The sequence below is a fragment of the Squalius cephalus genome (genome assembly GCF_949319135.1).
Source record: "Squalius cephalus genome assembly, chromosome: 1".
NCBI lineage: Eukaryota > Metazoa > Chordata > Actinopteri > Cypriniformes > Leuciscidae > Squalius > Squalius cephalus.
The window spans coordinates 20,997,879-21,019,178 of record NC_137122.1 but is presented as its reverse complement, the minus strand read 5'-3'; the positions used below and the strand labels follow the sequence as shown (position 1 = coordinate 21,019,178).

Below are 21,300 nucleotides of genomic sequence, written 5' to 3'. Positions count from 1 at the left end.
TTGATTGAACTAACTCATTTCAGCTGTTCTGAAACCAAAAACTCAGAGTTTTCCATCTCAGGGTAAGTCAACTCAGAGTTCAAGTTTTAACTCAGAGTTGGTTGAACCTCCTTAATGGATCAGGCCCCAGGTCATAGCTTCTCTTGCCACAACAAATGTGCTTTATAAACACAGAGTTGGAGCAGCCAGAGAAATACTAATGTTCAAAAGTAAAGGGTCAAGAGCCCAACTGAAGCAGACACTGATCACCATAATGGTGACATGAAACGAAACATTCCATAAAACATTACCATCTAAACTTCTGTTTAATCTAAATAAGAACGTGTGTAGATGTATGACAGAAATAAAGTCAAACTGCTAAAATAATAAGTGCAATAACGTGTAATGGCTCGATGTCAGTAGTTCTTGTTTTTCTCTTTTTTTCTGTTCTTATTGTTTCTCTTTCCTTCAATGATTCTACTAATTAACATCAGGTATCTTCAATAATGCTCAATCATCACTTAACTACTCACTTAATTATCTTGTCATCGTGCTTCACTGCCCCCTGGGCCCCCTTTTATGAGAGCTTGCAAACACCATTAAATAAGGACGACAAAGGCGTTATCATCAGGGTGAAGCAGCAGCACAATACATTAATATGCTCTCTAAATTATATATATAAAAAAAACTAAGGAGAATCACAATGAGTTTTATTTTAGCAAAATACAATGTTCATCTCAATTAATTTTTAATTAATTTTACCACAAATTTATTTAACATAACTTACAGTACATTCAGGGATGTAATTTTTACAGTACGATCTGATACTGAGGAACAACATTTGTATTTATTTTTTGCAATGCATACAACAATCAACTACATGACTTTATTCATTTTAGACTTTCTATTTGAAGACATCTTTCAAGCCTTAATTTGTTTAAAGGCAAATTAAGACTTTTACATATCGTCGCTGCCCGATGAAACTCACGTATGTCCAAAATGGTTACTTTTCAGGAAGTGAAAAAACACCGTAATTTCAAAAGCAGGTGAACGTAGCGTTGTCATACTTGGTATAGCATCTTTAAATGTAACCATATTGTTGCCAGTGTAATGATATAATCCACATTTGACCGAATTTAAATGGACATACGTGCATATTTTACAGTAACGGTGGTCGATACGCGTTCTTCCGATCATTAATTAGAATGGCCAAGTCGTGTTTCATATTGACAGATGAATAGGCTACGCTCAGTTTATTAAATAGCCTACGTCTCAGTTTATTAAATACGCTCAGTTTATTAAATGTTTCTTGGAAACTATGAAGGGACAATGAATCAATACACTCATTGCTGACCCCAGGGCAGGAGCGTCCATATAAGCGAACTAGGCAATTGCCTAGAGCGGCACTTTTGTAAGGGCAGCAAAATGTGTGCCAACCGGGAATGAACAATTCACAAAATAGGCTAGGCTATATGATCATATAATCATACATAATCAGAGAGCCTTTTTCTTTTCGTTTTGAATTATTTCGTTTAAAGACTTTTCAAGCTTTGTGTATTTGATGTCTTTCTCATGTCTGTGAAGAGTCACTAGTAAAGCCGATTTTGCTACTAACATCACAAACATTCAGATAGGGACACCCTTAATTTAACAATAATTTTTATAATTTTTATTCTCTGTTTTATTGTTCTTTTTATTTCTTATGCATGATATCTTTATTTCTTATGCATCTGTTGTGATTATTTTATGAATATTTTTAATGTGCTAAACATCCCTTGCCTTGCCTTCTCTTTATTCAGTAGATGGTAGAAAGTTGCTACAATTTAACATTTGGTTTCAATGTGAGGTGGAAAACATTGATAACTCACAAATTGATTTCTTGTGTAATTCTCATGGTTAAATATTAGTCCCCAAACAAGATAAATAGATTTAACTAACAAAAAGAGCCAAGTAAAAAAAGTTAACTTAGTTTTTAGAGTAACATCAAAATGATGGTTTACATGTAAGCTTAAAGGAGAACTCCGGTCAATTTTAACATTGAGCTAATTTTTTTGTACATTTGGAGTGCTGTCAATACAGAGAACAACAACAAAAATCGGTGTTGCCTACACCGAGTTATTCTATTTTTAAAATTTGCACCCTGTTGACTTCAATGGGGCAAGTAGTAAACCTGCTTTTAGCCTCTTGACATCCTTGATGTGTCATTACAAGTGCACAGAAAATGTGAGTGATTCCTTCTGAGTGAACACGAGTGAATCTGACTGCAGTAGATGTGAAAGAAATGTATAAAAATGATGTTATTTAAGCCAGCGCAAATACCTGTGTTTACATCCTGTTTTCGGTTGAAGTCCAAAGTAGTCAATTGCCGAGTTCACGCGCATAGGTTTAGTTGCTATGATCACGCACGTGAACTTGGCAATCGACTACTTTGGACTTCAACCGAAAACAGGATGTAAACACAGGTATTTGCGCTGGCTTAAATAACATCATTTTTATACATTTCTTTCACATCTACTGCAGTCAGATTCACTCGTGTTCACTCAGAAGGAATCACTCACATTTTCTGTGCACTTGTAATGACACATCAAGGATGTTAAGAGGCTAAAAGCAGGTTTACTACTTGCCCCATTGAAGTCAACAGGGTGCAAATTTTAAAAATAGAATAACTCGGTGTAGGCAACACCGATTTTTGTCGTTGTTCTCTGTATTGACAGCACTCCAAATGTTCAAAAAAATGAGCTCAATGTTAAAATTGACCGGAGTTCTCCTTTAACATTAATAAAGGCACACACTGTGTAAAGCACACTGCCCTAAGATTCATAAGGAACTTTTTGCTCTATGGTGTTTTAAGCCCCCAATGGCTCCTTAGAGGCAGCTAACCCTACCCTCAACCTTAAACCTACCCATCCCCTCGCTGCCTGGAAGGCGCTGTTGGGGGCTTAAAACACCAAACACCAAACTTTTCACTGAACATGGCATACAAATGCTCACTCACTTATCTAAATGGGGACATTGCATCAACTTCTATTGTTTTATATGCAGCTAATTATAAATAGTATATTCCAACCCTAGTAAAAAACATTTTGTGTTTTTAGAATTCTTAAAAAGCAACATCAACATTTTTTATTTTATTTTTACATCATTTCTTTCTTTCTTTCTTTCTTTCTTTCTTTCTTTCTTTCTTTCTTTCACAAATAGGATTTCACCAGATGTCCTCAAAATGAGGTTTTGTCATGTTTAGCTGAATTCTAGTTTCCAACATACAGTATGGTTACATACAATACAAAATGTATATTTTTAAGTTATAAATAATCAAACCTGAGTATGGAAGGCCTCTCTCTCTCTCTGTGTCATCAGTTCGACGAGCTGCAAATGTGAGTTCTCAGATAAACATCTACTATTCCCTATAAGGAAGTGTAGAAGCTCTGCATTCATATAAATCACCTGACATCGTAGGAAGTGAAACTGTTTTGTGTTATTTGTGGTGATGGTATTTTTGGGGTGATTTTGAACTGAAGATTTTGCAGGTTTAAAAGTAAAAGTAAAAAAAAAAACGTAATTTAACAGCATAATATAACAGTAATCAACTGTAAATTAATTTAAAAAACAGCAATTTACTGGCAACCCAGCTGCCAGTAGATTACCGTAAAATCAAGAAAAAACTGTAATATACTGTAAAATGTAACAGTTAGATTTATTAAACGAAAGAAGTTAATTTCACTGTAATTTAAAAGTTCATAGAAAAAAAGTTATGCAAAGTCAATAACTGATAAGGAGAGTAAATATTAAACTGAAATGTCTTTGTTTCATGTCTTCTGGCATTTGAATGGGCAAACACACACACACACACACACACACACTGTCAAAAATGCCAGTCTTTACAAGGATTAACACAGAAGTACACAGTTAGATCACCAGTCAGCAGCCATATCACCCTGACCCTGTACCCCAAGACTGGTTGCCCACTGAAGCTAAGCAGGGCTAAGCCTGGTTAGTACCTGGATGGTAGCCTGACTACGTCAGACTTCGTACATCCGCTCAATTTCAGTTCGCTTCTGTACTCAGTCTGAGATAGCGACCGTTTTCCCTGTTTTCCTCCGGCCTGAAAACAGCCGGCCAATCAACGAACAGAGGGCGGGCTGAGAGCCGTGACGTAGACGCTGATTGTACCGTGGATGCGTAGATTTACTTCACATAATCTGCAAAGGTCGTTCACAGCCATGTTCACTCCGGTATTTCGCTCAATGTTTTTGTTTTCGCATCATACATGTGTTTACAGTGGAAGTTAGATGCGGCTGAGCCTGCACGTCATAACCAAACGTTATGTGATTGGCTTACGGGTAACCAATGATTTTAGACGATTTCATACAAGCGCCCCCATTTAATTCTTAGAAAATTAAAGTGAAATTCACAGATGTGCAAGTTTGTATTTTACAGTATGCGAAATTTAAATTTTTTAGACTCTGAAGAAGACTCTTAGATGCAGGTTTTGTAGACTTCTTTTGTTTAGAAATTCCACCATGTTCATTCCGACCTATAAAAGAAAATAAATACAATATAGATTGTTTCAATGGCAAATGTTTCATTATTCAGTTGAAGTCAGTTCAGTGTTGATTCAGTTCAGTTCAATAACTGTAAAGTTCATGAAATGGAGTTCATCATGATTTCAACAATCAATATTTTTATTTGGCGAAAAGCCATATAAGTGGTAAGCTTTACATTGTCTTGTTTGATCTTGTTTGTTTTTTTTGGTCTAGGATCAAAGTTGCTTAATAGGAATTGTTTTGAGGTAATAAAGTTAAGTTAGATAATGTACATCCAGTCAGTTTTCATCACAAAATAAACTCCTTCAGGGTGATACGAGATCCCTCCACTTTGTGTTGATTACCCTGTTGAAGTTTATTCTGCAATATCAACTGGCTGGATGTACAGTATCCCTTGCTTAATGCACAGGCAGTTCCAGTCAGGTTACAATGCAATTTAAGTAGCAGTTATATGCGGTTTTATACTTACTAGTTGAAGATCAATGAAAGCTTTTCTAGCTTCGTCAATAGATGGACGAAATACCTTCTGACCATTATGTACACCGTGGCAGCAAGAAGAAGGGGAAGGACCAAAAGAGCAACATCACCTCTATTCTCTGCAGAAAAGAGACATAACATCTCAGAAACAGGACCAGCTACAACAAATATATACTAAAGTTAGTGCAATAAGCTACAGACATTAAATAAATATGCAATAATGATATTAAATACCTAAGGTTGCCTTTTATGTTGTATGGAAGATTTAAAACAACAAACATCACCTTGTGGAATGTTTTCCAAAGACTGATTCAACTTTTCTTCATTAATTGCAATCCTTAAAATTCTGTTAACTTACATAAAATAGGCCTTTGGAATGACTGAGCTTTGTAACTTTACAGATTTTTTTTATGCTCAAATTAGGGCTGGGACGGTATGGAGTTTTTCTTACCGCGGTTGAAAAGCAAGAAATTCTCGCGGTATTGCGGTAAACCGCTTTAAACCTCAACCACCCTCCCCCAGTTTTTTTTTTTCTGCGACGTTGCGGCTGGAACAACAAACAAAGTGTGTCAATGATAATCTCAGGTAGTGTTTATGTGCTTTATTTAATGTTAAAAGCATGCAATGTGACTTTGAATATTGTTTAGTGCTCCAGCTTTGTAGCTGTAAAAGCAACAATGGATAATTCACCTCAGATCTTGAAATTAAACAAATGGAAACAAGAACGTTCAAACTGTGAACATACAAGTGTATTCTTTGACAAATATTGTTTTAGTAACTCAGTAGCCTATGTATTTTTAATAATGTTTAAATGGTGTAATATTTGTGAATTTGATTATGTAGCCTACTTATCCATTTTCTTGCAAGTGCCGTCAAGATTACTCTCTGGTGCTGTGAGTGTGCACTTGCCGCGACTCCGCGAGGGTTGACAAATGCGGTCTTCACGTGAGAGAATTCTGTTAAATAAGCACGTGCAATTAAAAGCTGAGGTCCTGCTTTTACTTTTTTTTATTTATTTACGGTGCGGCTTGGACGCGGCGTCCGTCGAAAATAGACTAGGCGCCTATCTTTATCGAAGCGGCGCTGAGAGACACTTCTGAAACACGCCGCGTCGTGGCTGTTGTAAACACAAGCATTGACTAGAGTGGGCGCGATCAGCTCCGGTAGCCGCGTCGCAGCCGTAACATGCCACAGACTGTAAATAAGGGGTTATAGTCAATAGCCTACGAATGGAATGTTATTATGTGTCATGAAACAACTTGCGAAAGGTCGGATTTGTTCCATCTTTTGATGATAAGTTTTGTTTAGAAAACCTTGAATCCATGTAAGACACAATATTATTAGACACAATCCATGTCATTAGACACAACGTGAACACATGTGAAGGCCAGTGTTTATTTTTTTTATTTTTTTTGCGGTGATGGCGGTGATGACGGTGACGAGCTCAGACCCGCGGTAGGCATCACGTGACCGCGGTAATGCGGTAATGCGGTAACCGTCCCAGCCCTAGCTCAAATAGCAACATAACACACAATAACTAAAGTGGAAAAAAATGAAAAAGCATAATAGGGCCCTTAATTTTTTCCTTTACAAAATGTACATGTAGCTATTGCATCTGATATTTATCCAAATGAATCGACATTTAATCAAAATCGGAATCGAACCACAAGCTTATAAATTGCTAAACTCATAAGTTGGCAGCCTTGTGAGCAAACGTTACGTTACCTACAACGTTGTTTATTGCACGTGTAGCAGATTGGGTATTTCCCTCCGTTACTCCTCCTGGTGTAGAATGGGAATTTCCCCATAGACTCAGCTGTGTCAGATATACTTATAATAAAAGCAAGACACGTGTAGCAGAGTTTGTGTTTGGCTGTTTCTGGTTACTCTCTTGCTTTCCCTTTTTCTGCCTTTTCCTGATGGAGTCGTGTAGTTTGGGTCGCTTATTTGTCCAATCTCAGGTATGTGGATGGGTGTTTTTTTTTTTGTTTAATGTTAGTGTGTAACCTAAAGCCTGTTCTGCAGTCGCTACAGTGCAGTGAGGGCATGTACCCACTAAGCAAAATGTTGTCCGAAAGACGTCTTTTCAATGTCTTTGTTACAAAAATCGGACGTTGAAATGACGTCCACTGAGGAGCCAGAATGAATGTTTTTATGACGTCTTTTTTTGACGTGTTCTGCACGTCCGATATAGACGTTCATCGAACCTTCATACAAGTTTAAAAACTAGTTCAGATGTGGCCATTGTGGACATATTTCAACATCATTTACGGTCTCATTTAGACATAATTACTTTGACTATTGCTGTCAGATGATCTTAGTGAGAATTAACAGAGGTTTAGCTGTTGATATTTGTTTCATTTGAAGTGTCACCATTGTGGTGATCAGTGTTTGCTTTAGTTGGGCTCTTGGTCCCCGTTCGTTGTACTTTAACTTTTCTTTGGCTGCTTTGTGTAATACAATTGTTGTGGCAGAGAAAGCCTAGAAAAAGTTTTAGGTGTTATCAGCTCAATGTTGATGAAGACATAACCATCACAAACTGGGCCTTTAATATTGTGTTTAAAGTTTTGTTATATTTATATTTGGCATTAATAACCACCAACCTTGTGGAACTGAATTATTGGTGCCAAAAGCATTAAAATGATCACTTATTTGAAGGTGGATAAAAAACAAGTGCACATGATGTTTTGAGCAAGTGTAATATATAGTCACACACAGACATCGAGATTTTGGATATGATTCACAACAACGGTGACAATCAAAACACAAAAGCTTGGGAATTAAGGAAGAGTTTTGTACTATGAAAGCTACCCATCATGCATTGCAGCATGAAGCTTTTTTTTTTAAATTGTCACCATTGTTGTGATTCATATCCAAAATCTTGATGTATGTGTGTGACTATATGATACATTTGCTCAAAACAACATGTGCACATGCTTTTTATACACCTAATGCTTTTGGCACCAATAATGCAGTTCCACAAGGTTGGTGGATATTAATGCCAAATATAAACACAAAACTTTAAACTCAATATTAAAAGCCCATTTTGTGATGATTATGTCATCATCAACATTGAGCTGATAACACTCAAACTTTTTCTAGGCTTTCTCTGCCACAACAATTGTATTACACAAACACACTGTTACAGCAGCCAAAGAAAAGTTATAGTACAATGAACGGGGACCAAGAGCCCAACTAAAGCAAACACTGATCACCACAATGGTGACACTTCAAATGAAACAAAAATCAACATCTAAACCTCTGTTAATTCTCACTAAGATCATCTGACAGCAATAGTCAAAGTAATTATGTCTAATTGAGACCATAAATGATGTTGAAATATGTCCACAATGGCCACATCTGAACTAGTTTTTAAACTTGTATGAAGGTTTGATGAACGTCTATATCGGACGTGCAGAACACGTCAAAAAAAGACGTCATAAAAACATTCATTCTGGCTCCTCAGTGGACATCATTTCAACGTCCGATTTTTGTAACAAAGACATTGAAAAGACGTCTTTCGGACATCATTTTGCTTAGTGGGTAGCAGCATGCAGTCATTTTGTCCTGACACAGTGAGTATGATCTCTTTGGGGGATTCTTTTATGATTTAAAAAGTGCTTAAATCTCACTGCTGCGAGTGTGTGTGTGTGTATGTGTGTGTGTGTGTGTGTGTGTGTGCGTGTGCAGGTTGGGGGGGCGTGCCCAGGGCCGCGGGAAGTGGGTACTTCCGCTGCAGCACCCCCTGTTTTCACAGAATTGTAAATGCAACGCATATATTTGTTCATTAAAAGTTATTAATTTTTAGCATTTAGCCATTTATTTGTAAAACACTTTAACCCTTTGACACGTACGATCACACCGGTGTGATCAGTCTTGGCTGGTCCCTGGAGCGTATGATCACACCGGTGTGATTAGAACGTTCAGTGAATCACGTGATCAACTGCCAAATTCAAAATTTCAAACTTTTGCTTTCACTGCTTTCCCGCTTTGACTGGCACTGAGCCAGACACAGCCGTGCTCAGCTCTCATCATTATCACAACTGTTCAGTGTATTTTAATGTTTATTTTAGGTTTCATTCACTTTAAATTACATTACACAATAACAAATATATAGTTTATTATTGCACACTAATATTTATAACAGCAAAATAACCTTTTAAACATGATGTAATATTAATATTTGTTCGAGTCAAACACACCTTGTAGATAAAACGGCCGTTTCACACAGCAAGTGTCAGACTCGTGAGCAGCGCGTATTTTTTTCGGCGTGCGTGCATGTTAATCAATGAGTGCATTCACACAAGGAGCAGCAGCAGCGCGTGAGCGTCAAGCAGGAGCTTCGCGTGAGATGCAGTGAAGCGGGGGTTACTGTCATATATTTCGGGAGACATGGATGATCTTGCATGTTGTAAATCCAGCAGGCTCCGAGTCCGACTCTCCATCAGTATTGTAAACAAATAATGGCGGCGCCCCCCAGCCAGCACAGCCATGTGGGGCCCAAATGGGTTTGACCTGGGCTATCTAACTGGGACCCAGCCAGTTTTGTCCTCGGTTTCCATGTAGGCCCCACATGGGTTTGCCCAGATGAAATGAACACTGCTTAGTGTGCACAGTACAGGCTGTTTAATGTAACACTGAATCAGTGTTGGAGGTAATGAGATAATTAAGTGATTGAATAATGATAGTGCATTATTGATGAACACCTGCTGTTAACAAGCATAATCACTGAAGGAAAGAGAAACACAAGAACTACTTCCAGCCACTGCCTTGGATGAAATCAACTGAAGATAAAATACATTACATCTCTCAAGATCAGATTAAACAACTCCACAAACAGCATTACCAGCTTCACTTATTAGTAACCAGACTGACTTTATTTCTATCAGACGTCTTCAGAAATTCTTATTGAGAATTAACAGAGGTTTAGATGTTGATTACTTATTTGAAAGTAATAGTTTGATTTGATGTTACCATTGTGGCGATCAGTGTGTGCTTTAGTCAGGCTCTTGACTTTTTAACATTAGTTTTTCTCTGTCAGCTGTATCTGTTTGTTGTGGTGAGAACAGCAAGAGAAAATATAATCAGATGCTGTTATCTGATTGGTGATAAGAATATAATCATCATGTAGTGGCTTAGCTCACTGATTATGTCTGAGGTTTATACGGGTAGTATGTTATTCATTTTGTTTAATTGTTGTGATTCTACAGCAAGAGAATAATAGAATTTAATCAGAACATCAAATGATTTTTAACACACCATTTACATATTTTGGACTCCAGTGAGATTTACTCGCACACAGACATCAAGAATCAGCATATGAATCTCAACAATGGTGACATGCTTCATGCTGCAATGCATTCTGGGAGCTATGGATAAGTTTCGTATGGTGCACTCAGAATTAGGCCTGGGCGATATCGCACGATATTGTTATGCGCATCTCATCAGTAAAGCCGGTTCCTTGATTAGTAGTAAATCGCCTTCACCTGCTTTCAGATGGAGCGGCATTTACTACAAAGAGCCGTAGTTAACTGACAAGCTGAGCCATATCGCATTAATATCGCGGACGTATCGCCAGTGATAATTAATGCGATATGGCTCAGCTTGTCAGTTAACTACGGCTCTTTGTACACAGCAAAAACTCCAGTGTTAATTTAACACTCCTGGGAGTGTATATGAACACTCAAGAAGTTAATGAGATAATTAAGTGATTAATTTAGTGATGATTGAACATAATTGAAGACAACTGATGTTAACAAGAAGAATCACTGAAGGAGAAAATCACAAATTGTAAGCCACCGTTATGGTGATCATTGTTTGCTTTAGTTGGACTCTTGACCATTATATGTTTACTTTAGATTTTGTTTGGTTGTTGTATCTGAGTTATAACTGCCAGTTGAACAAAGAATAAAGTGATCTGATGGTGTTGGTTATATTATGACTATCATCATTTGAACTTGATCACTGTACTCATTAAGATCCTTCTTTCTGACTTCAATTTATGTTGTTGGTTACACAGCATAACTGTGAATCTGCATAAATGCCCAGAATTTTTTATATAATATAAAGGATTTCTTTAGTAGTTGTTTAAAAAAAAAAAAATCTTTATTTTAGGCACACACAGACGTCAATATTCAGTCTATGCATCTCAACAATGGTGACGCGCAGAATATTCAATTAGGAAAAGTAAATTACATAGACAATTCAGATTATATTTATTCATACCGCAATGCATGATGGGAGCCATTAATGAGTTGTGATTGGTGGCAGCCACTGCAACATGCTTTATTATTGTCACCATTGTTGAGATTCACAGGCTGATTATTGATGTCTGTGTTTCTAAATGAATTTATTCGAAAGTGTTTTGATCAGAACAATGTTTATTAAATATATTGGATTATAAGTAAAGTACTGATAATTATATGCTGTAGAAACACAAAGCTGCTGCTAACAAGCTAAACCAAACTATCTCAATAAGTTTCATTTTTCAGATCACAGCATGATTATGTCGAAACATAATCAACACTATCAGATCACACTTTACTTTGTTCATTTAACTGTTATAAATCAATAACAGCAGACAAACAACAGTAAAATTTAAACATACAAGGGTCAAGAGCCCAACTAAAGCAAACACCCATACCCATAATGGTAACTTACAATTTGTGATTTTCTCCTTCAATGATTCTGCTTGTTAACATCAGGTGTCTTCAATAATGATCAATCATCACTCAATTAATCACTTAATTATCTCATTAACTTTAACACTCTTGAGTGTTAATTTAACACTCATATTTTAACACTTTACACTCTTGAGTGTGGACTCATATACACTCCCAGGAGTGTTAATTTAACACCGCTTCATCTGAAAGCAGGTGATGGCGATTTACTACTAATCAAGGAACCGGCTTTACTGATGAGATGCGCATAACAATATTGTGCGATATATCGCCCAGCCCTACTCAGAATGCATTGCAGCATGAAGCATGTCACCATTGTTGAGATTCATATGCTGATTCTTGATGTCTGTGTGCAAGTACAACTTTCAGTAGTCCAACATGTGTAAATGGGGTTTAAAAATCATTTGATGTTCTGATTAAACTGTGCTGGATCCAGTGTTTGGAATAACGCCGTTTAAAAGAACGGCGTTAGGTAACGACATTATTTTTTCAGTAACGGGGTAATCTAACTAATTACTTTTCTCGTCATTACAACGCCGTTACCATTACTGGACGTTAAATGCGGTGCGTTACTATGCATTGATTGAATAAACTGTGTAATCCGAACGCACCCCTGGCTCGCACAGCGAGTGAGGAGGTGGGTTAATAACGAGGTAAGCGATTATGATTGGCTAAAGCAGGGTCATGTGTTTCATGGTAGCCAATCAGAGCCAGTGTTTTTACACACACGCCAGCACACGCGCCACACATACACACACACCAGCTAAACAGAGATTCGATGAAGCAGCAGAGAAGGCGAGTCAGTAGCAGTCTATGGTCAGGAGCAATCCGATGAAAAGTTGGCATTTTCAAGGTGAAGATAAGCACTACTTCAAATTCATTGAGGTCAAAGGCTAGAACTAGGAGTGGAACGGTACATGTTTTCGTATTGAACCGAAAGAGAGAGAGAGACTCGCGGGCGCGATTGAAAAGTTGCAAAGTGATTACATTTGTGTGTGTGTGTGTGTGTGAGAGAGAGAGAGAGAGAGAGGCGCGATCGAAAAGGCGCGAATTGTTTACATTTGTGTGCGTGTGTGTGTGTGTGTGTGTGTGTGAGTGAGAGGCGCGGACGCGATCGAACAGTGGAAACAAAAACATAATCCGTAATTTTGTTTATACAGGACATTCAAACTGCAAATAGTGTTTAAGTTACTGCTAATTAAATTTTTAAGGAAAACAAATATATTAATCTTATATAATGTGCACAGTGCACTACAAATAAACTGGTTCAATGCCTTTACTTTATTAATAAAACTTTTAAATAAAAAGTTGAGAGGTTGATTTAATTTGCAGAGTTAAATGCACTTTATATGGTGTAGGCCTAACTGTTTACCTTTCTTACAAAGAATGCTTGAGGTGCAGGATAAACCTCTTGCTGTCTGTCGACGTGCAATAAATATCTAAAGTTAAACACCTGTCTGTTCTACTCATTTCAACTGACTTGTGAAAACTAAGGATGGCTGACGCGAAACAGTCGTTCCGAAGCTTTGCGAGATCCCGAAGCGCAGATGTTTCGAAACACTGATCCGAAGCGTGATTCAAAACACCTATGTCACGTGACTATGGCCAAACGAAGCCTCGAAGTGTTTCACTAAGTGTTTCATCAGGTGTGGTCCGCCGAATCAGCGTTTAATTGACACGGTCGGGAACAGACCACACAGTCGCACATCTGTATAAAAGTGAAATCAACGCATCTTGACCTCGTGGGTTTTTGTGAGAGGAGTTTGATTTTGAGATAGCGGATTTTTGGTGATATAGTGACATAGTGCGATTTGATTAGTTATAGGCTATTTAGGCTTGCATTTAAATTTAACATGAATTTAAATGAAACTGGAAAAAGATAGCAGTAATCTTTCCTCATTTGTATGTCCTAGCTAAAAAAAATATCTCCGCCGTCGGCATCAATGGCCTCGTGGTCAGTGCGCCGACATGTAGCGTCTTTGCACTCGGGCGTCCCGAGTTCGAGTCCCGGCTCGTGGACCTTTCCCGCCTCGTTTTTTTTGTCATCTCTCTACTGTCCTGTCACAATAAAAGGAAAATCACCAAAACAATATATATATATATATATATATATATATATATATATATATATATATATATATATATATCTTTGCATGCCAGCAACAAGTGTCCCTTGTGAGAAGGCTGGAGAAATTATCTGTAAAAAAAGAAGTAGTCTAAGTCCTTCCACAGCAGAGAAATTAATATTTTTGAATAAAAATCTCTAAAAAAGTGAGACATTGTGGCTTGATTTCTTTTATTAATATTCATTTTGCAAGACCAAAATAAGATTATGCACAGTGAGGAGCCTATAGGTTACAATCTTCACATATTAGAAAATTATAATAAAAAAAAAACAACACATTTTTTTTAATGGCTCGTCAAGGTTGTTTCAGATCAACACCTGCAAGTGACCACTAGGTGTCACCGTTGAGACGGGTGTCGGATTGATTCGAAGCCTCGAAACAATATGGCACATTTGGTTCAACTGTTCGATCTGGCCATCACTAGTGAAAACTGCTTAAAAAATCCAAATTCTTTGACATATAGCAATTTTTTTTTTTTTTTTTTACAGTAACGCAAATAGTTACTTTCCCTGGTAACGAGTTACTTTTATTATAGAGTAATTCAGTTACTAACTCAGTTACTTTTTGGAACAAGTAGTGAGTAACTATAACTAATTACTTTTTTAAAGTAACGTTCCCAACACTGGCTGGATCTCTTGCTGCAGAATCACAACAATAAAACAAAAAGAATGGCATACTACCCGTATAAACCTTACACAAAATATCAGTGAGTTAAGCCACTACATGATGATGATTATATTCTTATCATCAATAAGCTTACAGCATCTGATTGCATTTTCTCTTGCTGTTCTCGCCATAACAAACAGATACAGCTGCCTGAGAAAAAACAAATGTCAAAAAGTCAAGAGCCTGACCAAAGCACACACTGATCGCCACAATGGTAACATCAAATCAAACTATTACTTTGAAATAAGTAATCAACATCTTAACCTCTGTTAATTCTCAATAAGAATTTCTGAAGACGTCTGGCAGAAATAAAGTCAGTCTGGTTACTAATCAGTGAAGCTGGTAATGCTGTTTGTGGAGTTGTTTAATCTGATCTTGAGAGATGTAATGTATTTTATCTTCAGTTGATTTCATCCAAGGTTGTGGCTGGAAGTAGTTCTTGTGTTTCTCTTTCCTTCAGTGATTCTGCTTGTTAACAGCAGGTGTTCTTCACTAATACAAAATCATTATTCAATCACTTAATTATCTCATTACCTCCAACACTAATTCAGTGTTACATTAAACAGCCTGTACTGTGCACACTAAGCAGTGTTCATTTCATCTGGGCAAACCCATGTGGGGCCTACATGGAAACCGAGGACAAAACTGGCTGGGCCCCAGTTAGATAGCCCAGGTCAAACCCATTTGGGCCCCACATGGCTGTGCTGGCTGGGCCATAGCCCGTGATAACTTCCTGATCAACATGATATTTTTTTCTCCAAGTATTAAAACCACATTAGGAGTTCCCTTACATATTGTTAACAATGTTAATAACTACAAGTTTGTAAATATTTTGTATAAAAAAATAAAAAAGATTTTAACTGTCATGCATTGCGAGTTTTTTTTTTCCCGCTGACAAGTGATGTAGAGCTGACGTCACCGTTACCTCACACTCGCATTTGTTCTAATTTAAAGACACAACTTTAATCAAGCTCACCAACTTCAGAGAAAATGACAGAAAATTTATATAAAAGAAGAAAACTGACAAATGAGGAAATTGAGGACATTTTTTTTAATTCTGATGAGGAGATTTTTGACAGCGAGGCAGAGAGTGACAGTGATGAAGATCTTCCCCCAAACCTGGAAGCTCTAGACGACATTGCAGATGAAGAGACGACACCAGTCCTAAATGAGGCAGAAGAGGTGAACTCATTGTTATGGAAGGCAACCAACCTTTTTAATCCTCCTGGCCCAGGCAATTTTGACAACCAGCTCTGTGGTGTGCAAAATCCACCAGAATCACCCAGTGAGGTCAACTGTTTTAAAATGTTCCTCACAGAAGATGTCATGGGAGAAATTGTGGAGGAAACAAACCGCTATGCCTCTGACTTGCAAGAAAGGGAAATAAAAGGAAAGCTGGTTAAATGGGTTCCAACAAATATCCCTGAAATGTACACATTTTTAGTGTCAGTTCTCCTAATGGGGGTGATAAAAAAACCATCACTTCGCGATTACTGGAGCACAGACCCCATGCTCTTGACCCCATTTTTTAGGTCTTTGTTCTCACAGGATCGCTTCCTTCTGCTCCTCCGCTGTCTTCACTTCGCAAACAATGCAACAGCAGTTTTCAACGACCCGCTGAAAAAAATCAGAAACATTTTTACTGCTCTCACCTCCTCCTTTCGTCGCATTTTTGTGCCATACAGGGATCTGTGTGTGGATGAGTCTCTAATGAAGTGGAAAGGCAGGCTGGCATTTCGTCAGTTCATTCCTTCCAAACGGCACAGATTTGGGGTCAAGTTTTTTGTTTTGTGTGATGTGCTCACTGGCTATGTGGAGGACATGATCATTTACACCGGATCTACCACTGACATCCAACATTACGCAGGACTAGGGATTTCTGGGTCCGTTGTGATGACACTTCTAACACCTTACCTAAGAAAATGTCATGTTCTTTATGTGGACAACTGGTACAGTAGTCCCACACTTTTCCAGCACCTCTTGTCACTTGGCACTGGAGCTTGTGGGACTGTGCGCGCAAACAGGAAGGGGATGCCAAAGTTCACCTGTAAAATGACAAAAGGTGAGGTGGAATTCGAAGAGAATGGGTCACAGATGGCAGTAAAATGGCATGACAAGAGGGATGTCCATGTCCTTACCACAGTCCACCCAACTGGTATGGCAGCCACAGGGAAGCTGGACCACATCACTGGGCAGCCAAGGATGAAGCCAGTCTGTGTGCTCGAGTACAACAAAAAGATGGGGGCAGTTGACAAAGCTGATATGATGACTGGTTTTCATGAATGCGCCAGAAAGTCTACCAAGTGGTACAAGAAAATCTTTTTTCATGTACTTGACACTGTTTTACTCAACAGCCACATCGTCTATCGGCAAATTACTGGTGAGAAATGGATACAAATCATCTAATAATAAATATAAACAAGATAAAAAGTGATAACATTTTTAATTAATGTAATCTAAAGTGTTAACAAATTCACAATAATAAACGGACCACACTGTCACATACTATTCTATTCTCCTCACTCCCTAATGATGTGCTCTACTATGAGTAGGAAAGGAAATCACCTCCCTACAATTCAGAACAAACCTGATGAGAGGGCTTCTGGAGGAGTACAGCACATTGCGGTGTCCAGCTAAAGGAGGGCGTCCTGCCTTGGACACTCCTCTGCGCCTTACAGCTAGGCATTTCCCATCTGAAGTCCCTCAGACCACTTCCCAGGGCAGCAAGACCAGGCGGCACTGCAAGGTCTGCCTCTCCAGCACACGCAAGGGCAAGCAGAGGCGCCTCACCAAGCACATGTGTGTGCCATGCAACACTCCCTTGTGTGCTGTCCCATGTTTTGAGGAGTACCACACACTGAAGATTTATTAAGCATGTAAAAAGTCAGAGTATATTAATTAATTTATGATGACATTATTTTAATTATTATTTATTGGAATTATATTAAGAATTAAGGTATGTATAATAGTTTGTTTAAAAATGTTTTTTTTTTATCAAAAGTCAGAGTATATTTATAGATTTTTTGTTTGTTTGTTTATGATGATTCTGTTTTGATTGTTATTCATTGTAAATATATTTGTTATCTGTTTTGTAATTATATTAGTAAGTATAAACGTATTGTATTAAACTAAAAAATTGAACTTACATTAAAATAGATTTAATAAAACATACATGAAATGTGTACATTTTGTGATTTTTTTTTTTACAAATGTCATACGTTTGAATTGTATGAATAATACTTATACTATACATATCTCTCACTAGCAAAGCAGAGAAAAGCTACATGGTATGACATCGTTAAAGGGATAGTTCACTTTAAAATGAAAATTCTGTTATCATATACTCACCCTCAAGTTGTTTCAAACCTGTATGAATTTCTTTCTTCTGCTGAACACAAAAGAAGATATTTTGAAGAATGTCAATAACCAGACAGTTAACTGGAGCCATTGACTTCCATAGTATATATTTTTGCCTACTATGGAAGTCAATGGCTCCAGTTAACTCTTTGGTTACTGACATTCTTCAAAATATATTCTTTTGTGTTCAGCAGAAGAAAGAAATTCATACAGGTTTGAAACAACTTGAGGGTGAGTATATGATAACAGAATTTTCATTTTAAAGTTAACTATCCCTTTAAATTATATTTCCAACAAACATTTGAGCAAGCTAATAATATAATAATAATACTAATAATAAATATATAAATATATATATATATTATATATATATATAATTGTATATATGTATATGGTCACACAGCTTGCTCAAATGTTTTGTATATAGGAAAATATAATTTAACAATGTCATACCATGTAGCTTTTCTCTGCTTTGCTATTGAGAGATATAAAACTAAGTAACAATATTAACTAAAACAAATAAGAAAATCGATGTAAAGGGTTTACCGTCAAATATGTGCTTTGGTATATTCATGTTACTAACGTATCAATTTAACTGAACCCCGACTTTACCTCCTGAATGCACGGATTACTGAACATATTTATTTGCAATGTGCAAAACAGCGCGTTGACAGACAAACAAACCGTAATGACGTGAACGACCACATTATTGAGCACTGTCCGTTTTACGTTCTTTATTCATATTTATTGCATGCTTGTAAATAATTCTAGATGCTTCAGAATACAATTAAAAACTCAAATATAGCCTAACTCACCGATTGTCACGCAGCTGTTGTGAGATGCAAAGTACCATGTGCAAGCGAAATTCAAAGCAGTGGGGGGGAAACATAAACATAACCATATCAGTCATATTCGGTACACGCAAACAAATTATTTGAGAGGTTTTGAATAAAAAATAAAGCGAAACATTCAAACTACTCACCTGCAGACGGTTATCCATCGTGTGCGCCATTGTGACTGCGAAATGTCACGTGACAAGGTTCATGCGTCTCCATGGAAATTAGAACGCGATTGATTGCAAAATAACGGTCGCAGAAAAAAACTCACGCCAGGCTGCCAGTCTGACTATTTTAGAACGTACGTGCGAAAGGGTTAAGTGGGCTATTTAAAAACTGTTATTTATATGTTAAATTTTCTTTTTAAAACATAAGCACAGAGTGTTATGTAATATTGTGTGTGTCGAAAGAATTTGTCCGCAGCTGCTAAAAAAAAAAAAAAAAAAAGTCAAAAACCCCACTGTCAGTGTTTTGTAAGGAACAGGCAAATATGTAAAATATAGCAGGAGACATTTTAATTGTTTACTAATAAAAGTTATTTTTTATGTCAGTGTCGGCTAGACAGATGAAGTTGACGACTCGTGATCTTCGCAGCGCCAGAGAGAAATGCACATTTCATACGAATTACATGGCCTAAGCAGCGCAGTCTGTTTTCTTTCGTTTTGAATTGTTCTGCTTAAAAGTAGACATTTCAAGTCAAGCTATCTATATGTATCAGGTCTGTGAGGCAATAAGCTACCTTATAGGCCTACGCTGAGTTTCGGTTCATTTATGAGACGAGCTCCAGGTTCGCCAGCGCCTCCGTGTCCTGATTATCTATTTTCAAATAGCCTATATTCTATATACTTCTTATTTATTAAATCCAGATAGTTGGTTGATGAAACATCGATTAAAATTAAGGTACAATTAATACAAAACGAAATTAAATGTAAAGACAGGCTTTGTGCTTTCAGTTTGAGGTCTCTGTGAAAGTTTTAAAACATTATTTTAGTGCCGCTTTAGAGCGCTCACGTCCGTAACGGAGAACTGTTTGTAACTTTTTTTTTTTTTTGTGAAATACATTTCCAAAAAAATGCGACTTAGTCCAGTGCGACTTAGGCTAGCCTATATAGGCTATGTTTTTTTCTTCCTCGTGGCGCATTTTTTGACTCTGGAGCGACTTAGGCTACGGTAAGTTATTTATTATTTTTGTGCAAATGTCCCATAAAGTCCCATCCTTTAAGGATTAATTTATGTCCCGTTGACCGGTCCATTGCATTACGAATAAAAGCAGAATCAATAAAGTCAAAAATGTGATGTGCAGTCAGTTTTGAGTGTGTGCGCGTTTTTATTTTTAAGAGTTTTATAGTCTTGATATTGTTTCTTATTAAAAAAAAAAATCAGCACCCCCAACCTAAAACCTCTTCCCGCGGCCCTGGGCGTGCCTAACAGCGTGCTTCCAGCTCGGAGCCGTGTAAGTGCGTCTGTAATCAGCAGGATACACAGACCCAAACTACGCTGCTGTTTTTGTCTCCCTTATAATTTTGCTGTGTTTTGTCTATTTATTTTTATGGAATTTGTAATTTAAGTGGGTTTTCTCTGGGACATCTGAAGGGGGGTATTTTGCCTACCTCCATTTGGGGTGTAGTGTTAAACACACTTGAGTGTGGATTTGTTTCATTGCCTTTGTAGTATGGGACACTAGCGTGTGGGTGTAGTGAGTGATTACTTACAAGGTGGGTCAGAGATTCTTTCTCCTGTTAGTGTCTTTGATTAACCCCAGTCTTTATTTTCTTTTTTCTTTTAAATGCCTTCCTTTTTGTATTTACATGTAGGTAATTAAGAGGTAAATGTTTGGAAGGTATTTATTAGTTTTTTTTTTTTTTTTATGTGAGAAGATTTTATGTAATAAATTGTTTATTTTAATGGTCAGAACCATCTCAGTCCTCTTTGTGAAGTACGAACCTGTGTTGTCTGAGTATATCCTTAGGTGAAAGTCCCGAGGTGGCATAGTTGGCTACATTAGTTTATTTAATGTGAACTTCCTTGCTGCTAGATTGCTCTTTTAGCCCCCACTCTGCCACACACGGATCAAGTCGATTAATTTCCGGGAATCGTTTCGTTTCAAAATTGGTGAACCAGTTTATTTGAACCGGATGGCAATTTCTTTTAGACCTGCGGTCCCACTACATTTTACGTAGGCTACTTTTTATGCCTTTTACATGTCGGTATGGACAATTGCAGGCGTTTTACATAAGAGCAGTGAGTCATATTACTCAATTGTTTTGTTTTGAGTGACTCGACTCACTTTGTTCAATTCGCTTGTCAGTGACAGAAACGACTCTTTCCTGTTTTCACAGAGATTCACATATTTCATGGTTCCGTGTGATACAGAATCATTAATCTGTCGTCTCACATACCTTAAAATGACTATGCGAGTCAATATATGATTCTGAGGTAACAATTGTTTGTCGTAGGTCTACAGTTGCATCACCAATTTTAGTCGGTATAAGTTTAAGAATTATTGCTGCGAAAAAAAGTTATAATTATGCTAATTCATACTAATTATTAATAAAAATAAATAAAACATTATATAAATTTACCTTAAAATAGTTGCACCCAGCTGCTTTGTCCCTCAAGATGACAGTTTGGGAGC

The 21,300-nt window shown here is 37.3% G+C and overlaps 1 long non-coding RNA gene across 1 annotated transcript; it reads right to left on the bottom strand.

Annotated features, from left to right (window-relative positions):
- Window positions 1-15,653: 15,653 nt before the first annotated feature.
- On the bottom strand, window positions 15,654-16,766 carry LOC307165003. Its single transcript, XR_013822384.1, has 3 exons — window positions 16,611-16,766; window positions 16,125-16,517; window positions 15,654-15,835 (listed from the first exon to the last, which is right to left on the bottom strand). It is a non-coding gene; the product is annotated as an uncharacterized lncRNA (long non-coding RNA).
- Window positions 16,767-21,300: the final 4,534 nt, after the last annotated feature.